Below are 8304 nucleotides of genomic sequence, written 5' to 3' on the forward strand. Positions count from 1 at the left end.
AGCTTGGCTGGACCAGTTGAGCTATTCAGTGCTCAGGGCAATGCTGGAACCAGTTGAGCTACTGGCTGTGAGAGGGGAAGGAGAGAGGAGGAAAGGAGGATGAGAGAAGCAGATGGTTGCTTCTCATGTGTGCTCTGACCAGGGATCAAACCAGGGACATCTGCACACCAGGCCCACACTCGATTCACTGAACCAACCAGCCAGGGCTGATTCCATTCCTCTTTATTACTGTGTACTGTTCCATTGTAAATATGCACCTCTTCTTCTTATCCAGTTGTCTATTGATGGGCACTTGGGTTGCATCCATATCCTGACTATTATAAATAACACTGCAATGGAAACAGGGGTACAAATGTCTTAAATTAGTTTTGGATTTCTTTGGATATTTACCCAGAAGTGGAATCACTAGGGCATAAAGTAGTTCTATTTTTAACTTATTGGAAAACCTCCACATTGTTTTCCATAGTGGCTGCACCAATCTGCAATCCCACCAATAGTGCACAAGAGTTTTCTATTTTTCACATCCTTGCCAACACGGTTGATTGTTGATTTATTGATGAGTGCCATTCTGACAGGTGTGAGGTGATATCTCACTGTGGTTTCAATTTGCATTTCTTTGATGATTTGATTAGTGATGTTGAGCATCTTTTCATTTTTTAAAAATCTTTTCATATTTCTTTTCTTTAATTGTTTATTTTATTATTTTTTTTTTTTACAGAGAGTCAGAGAGAGGGATAGATAGGGACAGACAGACAGGAAGGGAGAGAGATAAGCATCAATCATCAGTTTTTCGTTGAGACACCTTAGTTGTTCATTGATTGCTTTCTCATATATGCCTTGACCGTGGGCCTTCAGCAGACCGAGTAACCCCTTGCTCGAGCCAGCAACCTTGGGTCCAAGCTGGTGTGCCTTGCTCAAACCAAATGAGCCTGTGCTCAAGCTGGCGACCTCAGGGTCTTGAACCTGAGTCCTCCGCATCCCAGTCTGACGCTCTATTCGCTGCGCCACCGCCTGGTCAGGCTAAATCTTTTCATATTTCTATTGGCCATCTGTATGTCCATTTCGGAGAAGTGTCTGTTCAGGATCTTTGTTCATTTTTGAAATTGGATTGTTTTTTTGTTGATGTGTATGAGTTCTTTATAAATTTTGTATTTTAACCCTTTATCCCTTTATCAGATGTATCATTGGTGAATATGTTCTCCTACTGAGTAGGTTGACTTTTTGTTTCGTTGATGGTTTCCTTTGCTGTGCAAAACCTTTTTAGTTTAATGTAGTTCCTTTTGGTGGTCTTTCGTGGTTCTACATAAATTTTTGGATTATTTTAGTTCTGTGAAAAATGCTATTGGTTTTTTGATAGGGATTACATTAAATCTATAGATTACTTAAGGTAGTATAGATATATTAATGATGTTAATTTTATCAAGCATAATATATGCTTCCTTTTTTTTTTTTTTGTATCTTCTCTAATTTTTTCTTTAATGTTTTAAATTTTCCCAGTACAGGTCTTTTACATTCTTGATTAAGTTTATTCCTAGCTTTAAAAAAAAAGTATGTAATTGTAAATGGGACTTTTTCTTAGTTTCCCTTATTGATAGTCATTATTGGTGTATAAAAATGCATTTACTTTCTGGATATTTATGTTGTATCCTGCTACTTTACTGAATTCATTTATTAGTTCTAGTATTATTTCTGGTCGACTCTTTAGTGTTCTCTATATACAGTATCATGTCATCTGCAAATAATGAGTTTTACTTCTTCCTTTCCAATTTCAATGACTTTTGTGTGTGTGTGTGTGTGTGTGTGACAGAGACAGAGAGAGTCAGAGAGAGGGATAGAAAGGGACATACAGACAAGAAGGGAGAGATGAGAAGCATCAATTCTTAATTGTGGCACCTTAGTTGTTCATTGATTGCTTTCTCATATGTGCCTTGACTGGAGGGCTACAGCAGACCAAGTGACCCCTTGCTCAAGCCAGCGACCCTGGGCTCAAGCTGGTGAGCCTTGCTCAAACAAGATGAGTCTGCACTCAAGCTGGTGACCTCAGAGTTTTGAATGTGGGTCCTCTATATCCCAGTCTGATGCTCTATCCATGGCACCACTGCCTGCCTGGTCAGGCTCAATGCCTTTTATTTCTTTTTCTTATCTGGTTGCTGTGGCTAGGATTTCCAATACTATTTGAATAAGAATTATAAAAGTGGACATCCTTGTCTTATTCCTGATCTTCAGAAAAATACTTTGGCTTTTCTTCAGTGAATATGATGTTGGCTGTGGGTTTGTCAAATATGGCTTTTATTACTTGAGGTATATTCTCTCTCTTCCCACTTTGCTGAGAGTTCTTATCATAAATGGGTGCTGGATATTGTCAAATACGTTTTCTGCATCTATTTATATGATCATATGATTTTTATTCTTCATTTTGTTTATATGATGTATCATGTTAATTGATTTGTGGATATTGAACCAACCTTGTATCCCAGGAATAAATCCCAGTTGATCAAGATGTATGATATTTTTATGTATTGCGGAATTTGGTTTGTTGATATTTTGTTGATTTTGCACCTAAGCTTATCAGAGCTATTGTCCTATAATTTTCTTATTTGGTAATGTCTTTGGTTTTAAAATCAAGGTAATGCTGGACTTGTAAAATGTGCTTGGGCGCCTTACCCCCTTATGAATTTTATTTTTAATTGAGAGGCAGGGAGGCAGACAGATAGACATCCACATGTGACCCAACCGGGATCTACTCAGAAAGCTCCCTACGGGGCAATACTCTGCCCACCTGGGGCCACTGCTCTGTTGCTTGGGCAACTGAGCTATTTTAATGCCTGAGGCAAGGCCATGGAGCCATCCTCAGTGCCTGGGGCCAACTTGCTTGAACTATTGAAGCCATGCTGCGGGAGAAGAAGAGAGAGAGAGAGAGAGAGATGGGGGAGAAGGGGTAGAGAAGCAGATGGTTGCTTCTCCTGTGTGCCCTGACCAGGAATTGATCTTGGGATTTCTACACGCTGGGCTAACACTCTACCACTGAACCAACCAGCCAGGGCCCAGATTTTCTATTTCTTCTTGACTCAGTCTTATAAGATTGTTATCTTTCTAGGTATTTGTCCATTTCTTCCAGGTGTCCAATTTGTTGGCATTTAATGTTCCTAGTATTTTCTTATCCTTTGTATTTGTTGAGTCAGTTGTCACTTCTCCTCTATCATGTCTGATTTTATTTGGGTCCTTACTATTTTTTTCATGATGACTTTGGTTAAACGTTTATCAATTTTGTTTACTTTTTCAAAGCACCAGCTCTTAGTTTCATTGATTTTTTTGACTTTTAAAGACTCTATTTGGTTTATTTTTGCTCTAGTATTTATTATTTCCCTTCTACTCACTTTGGGTGTTTCTTGTTCTCCTTTAGTTACTTTAGATTTAAGATGAGATTGTTTATTTGACATTTTTTCTTGTTTCTAGACCTGTATTGCTGTGAATTTCCCTCTTAGGACTGCTTTCACTGTTTCATAGATTTGGGTTCGTTATTTTCATCTTAATTGGTCTCAAGCTGTCTTTTGATTTCCTCCTTTATCTCACTGTTAACCCATTCATTGTCTAGTAACATACTACTTAGTTTCCAAGTGTTTGTGCTTTTTTTTCAGTTTCCTTCTTGTAATTGATTTCTAATTTCATACTGTTATGGTCAGTTAAGATATAATTTCAATTTTCTTAAAATTGTGACTTGTTTTGTGGCTTGACATGTAGTCTGTCCTGGAAAATATTTCATATGAATTTGAAAAGGATGTATATTCTTTCGCTTTGGGGCAAAATGCTCTAAAAGTATCAATCAAATCCATCTGGTCTAATGTGTCATTTAAAACTGCTATTTCTTTGTTGATTTTTCATCTGGAAGATCTACCCATTGATGTCAATGGAGTGTTAAAGTTTTTTACTTTGTATTACTGTTCATCTCTCCCTTTATGTCCATCAATATCTGCCTTATATATTTAGGGACTCCTATGTTGGGTGCATAAATGTTTTACAAGGGTTATATGCTCTTATTGGGTCGATTTCTTATCATTATGTAATGTCCTTGTCTATCATAGCCTTAAAAGTCATTTTGCCTAATACAAGTTTTCAGCTCTTTTTTTCATTTCCTTTTCCATGAAATATCTTTTTCTACCCCTTTACTTAAAATTTGTGTGTCTTTTGATCTGAATAGGATCTTTTGTAGGCAGCATATGTATAAGTCTTTTTCTTATTGATTGAGGTACCCTATGTCTTTGGATTGGAGCGCTATCCATTTATAGGATTTAAAGTAATTATTATTATTCACATTTATGGTTTCTTCTTTCTTCTTAAAGAAGATTCGTTAACATTTCTTGTAATACTGGTTTGGTGGAGATGAGCTCCTTTAGCTGTCTCTTGTTTGGGAAGTTTTTTATCTCTCAATTTTATTTATTTATTTGAGAAAAAGGGAGGAGGGAAGAGAGAGACAGAGAAAGAGGCATCAATTTGTTGTTCCATGCTTCTCATATGTTCCCTCACTGTGGCTCGAACCAGCGACCTTGGGGGTCAAACCAGAGCCCTTGGGATCAAGCTAGCACCCTCAGGTGCAAGCTGATACCTTCAGGATTGAGCCATGAGCCCCAGGATTGAGCTGGCGACCCCAGGCTTGAATTGCTGACCCTGGGATCAAATTGGTGACCTTAGCACTCTGGGGTGAAACTCTATCTACTGTGCCACCAGCCAGGGCTCTTTCCTTCAATTTTAAATGATAGCCTTTCTGGGTAGAGTAATCATTGTTGAAGGCCTTTGTTTTTCATCACTTTGAATATTTTGTGCCAATCCCTTCTGCCTGAAAAGTTTTTTATTTTTTAAATTTTTAAATTTATCTCTAAAAATTTTAGAGAGGGGAGAGAGAGAGAGAGAGAGAGAGAAGAGGGGAAGAGCAGGAAGTATCCACTCCCATATATACCTTAACTGGGCAAGCCCAGGGTTTCCAACTGGTGACCTCAGTGTTCTTGGTCAACACTTTATCCACTGTGCCACCACAGGTCAGGCCCTGAAAGGTTTCTGTTGTGAAATCAGTGGACACTCTTATGGGATCTCTCTTGTCAGCAACTAATTGTCTTTCTCTTGCTGCTTTTAACATTCTTTGTTTTTAACCCTTCTTATTTTTTTTTTCCAGAGACAGAGAGTCAGAGAGAGGGATAGATAAGGACAGACAGGACGGATGAGAAGCATCAATCATTAGTTTTTCGTTGTGACACCTTAGTTCATTGATTGCTTTATCATACGTGCCTTGACTGTGGGGCTGCAGCAGACCGAGTAACTCTTTGCTCGAGCCAGCAACCTTGGGTCCAAGCTGGTGAGCTTTGCTCAAACCAGATGAGCCCACGCTCAAGCTGGCGACCTCGGGGTCTTGAACCTGGGTCTTCCGCATCCCAGTCCGATGCTCTATCCACTGTGCCACCGCCTGGTCAGGCTTAACCCTTCTTATTTTAATTATGTCTCTTGGTGTGGACCCCTTTGGGTTCATCTTGTTTGGGACTCTCTGCACTTCCTGGGCTGGATTTTTATGTCTTTTTCTTCATCAGGTTAGGAAAGTTTCTAGTTGTTACTTTTTCAAATATATAGATTCTCAATTCCTTGCTCTGTCTTTCTTTGTCTTGTACCCCTGTGATGTGAATATTGTTACATGTTGTGCTAGAGGTCCTTTAAAAAGCCTCATTTTAAAATAAATTTTTTCTGTTTTACTTGGGTGTTTTCTGCTTGTCTTCTAAATCACTGATTCAATACTCTGCTTCATCTAATTTGATGTTGATTCTTTCTAGTGTATTCTTCATTTCAGATATTATATTCTTTATTTCTGACTGGTTATTTTATTTTATTTGAGAGAACAGACGGACAGACAGAAGAGAGATGAGAAGCATCAACTCATAGTTGCATCACTTTAGTTGTTCATTGACTGCTTCTCATATGTGCCTTGACCGGGGTACTCCAGCTGAGCCAATGTCCCCTTGCTCAACCCCACACAGAGACCCTGGGCTCAAGCCAGTGACTTTGGGATCATATGGACGATTCCATGCTCAAGCTGGCAACCCTGTGCTCAAGCTGGATGAGCCCGTGCTCAAGCTAGCAAGCTCAGGGTTTCGAACCTGGGACCTCATTGTCCCAGGTTGATGTTCTAGTCACTGTGCTACCCACTAGTCAGGCTGACTGGGTTTTTTTTTTTATGGTTTTTATGTCCCTTTTTATGCTTAGTATATCTTTGTTGAAGTTTTCAGTTCATCTATTTTTCCCCTAAGTTCCTGGAGCATCTTTGTAACTGGTGTTTTGAACTCTGTTATCTGGTAGATTGCTTGCCTCCATTTCATTTAGTTCTTTTTCTGGAGATTTCTCCTGTTCTTTCACTTGGGGCTTGTCTCTATTTGGGCTGCCTCTCTGTTTGTTTTCATGTTAGGTAGGTCTGCTGTCTCCCAGTCTTGGCACTGTGGCCTCATGTAGTAGGTGTCCTGTAAGGCTCCATGGTGTGGCATACCTAATTATCTAGTCCAGGTGCTCCAGGAAGGCCCCTTGTTTGCCCTCCTGTTGTAGTTGAGCCTTGATTGCTGTTGACTTCTCAGTGGATGGGACTGACTATCAGGCTGACTGGCTATGAGGAATGGCCATGACCACAGTACACAAGCTGTGAAGAGGCTAACCCCACGTTTACTCTAGTGGGGTCTGGTACCTGCCAAGACCTCCCTTTGGGTGGTCCACTTATGGAGCAAATTGAGTAGTGCTATTTTGGTCTGAAGCTGACCAATGGAATGGATTTTAGTGCAGGTCAATGCCACATGCTGCCTATGACTGACCCAGGACTACCTGTTAGGAGTTACAAAGCAACAAGGGCCTGAAAGTTGCCTGTGCTGGGCCTGGATGCACATGGGAGGGGCTGGGGGCTGTTTATATAGATATTAAGGTTAAATTTATATACAGTGAAATGCACTGATTTTAGGTACCATTCCATAGTTTTGACAAATGAAATGCAAACCCTATCAAGGATGGTACTGTCACCCCAGAAAGTTCTCTTGTGCCTCTTTCCAATCTTCAACACACCAGAGGCAACAGTGTTCTGGCCTTTCTCACCATAGGTTAGCTTTATCTGCTCTAGAACTTCATAAAAATGAAATCATATGACGTGTAAGCACTCTGCTGTGATTTGTTTCTTTCAATCCACTTTGGACAATGAGATTCATGCTCTTGACACACGTGCTTGTGTGTTACCATAGTTTGTTCTTTCTGATTGCTATGTACAAGGCCATTGTATGGGTGAGCACCATTTACTCATCCACTCACACGCTGTTCTCACTTATCAGCTATTACAAATAGGCTGCAAAGAACATTTCTGTAAAAGTCTTTGTGTAGGCATATATTTTTCTCTTGGGTAGGTATGTGTTCAGTTTTGTGAAAAATTGCTATCTCTTTTCCTGATGCAGTCTACTTCGTATCTCCTCCATTTTATAAAATATTTTATTTATTGATTTTTAGAGAGAGAAAGAGAGAGAGAGAGGAGGGAGGGGAGGAGCAGGAAGCATCGACTCCATGTAGTTGCTTCTTGTATGTGCCTTGACTGGGCAAGCCCAGGGTTTCTAACCAGCAACCTCAGCACTCCAGGTTGACATTCTCCACAGTGCCACAAAGATCAGGCTTTATCTCCCCCTTTTTAAACACAGAGTAGTATACACTGTTCTGCTTCTTGCCTTTTTAACTTTTCCTCAACAGCACGTCTTGAAGATTCTTCTAACTCAGCATGTAAGAGAAATGCCCTAGCCAGCCCCCGTCTGGTGGACATTTGGATCTTTCTAGCCTCACTGAGCTGGGCTTTGCAGGACAGTGAGGGAAACTGGGAAAAGGCCCAGAGCCTTGGTGGATGCTGCAGAACCCCTACTGCAAGATGGAAGCTGAGTAGAAGGTCCTGACCCATTTACCCTCAGCAGCTTGGCAATGTGTTGAACGTAAAGGAGTAGGTGATTGTGAAGGTATGCTGACAAAAGGCCCTAAGCAGAGAGATAGGGAGTAAAGAAAGTTGGAGGCGGAGGAGTGAGGTGGGCACTGCCACTAAGGGGGTACTCCTGTGACTCTCCAGATCCAGGCAGTGGTGGGTGTTGAAGTGTTTTGTACTGGGGCTTTTGCTGACCCTCAGATGGTATGCTGTGGGTACCCCTGGCCCTCAGGTCAGGAAGCCATGCTCTTCCTTGGCTCTCGGGTAGAGACGGGAAGCTCATTTATCTTCCCCACTGCACGAGCTTCCTGAGGACTTCTTCCCAATGAATTAAACCC

This window comes from Saccopteryx leptura, chromosome 11, assembly GCF_036850995.1.
Source record: "Saccopteryx leptura isolate mSacLep1 chromosome 11, mSacLep1_pri_phased_curated, whole genome shotgun sequence".
Lineage (NCBI taxonomy): Eukaryota > Metazoa > Chordata > Mammalia > Chiroptera > Emballonuridae > Saccopteryx > Saccopteryx leptura.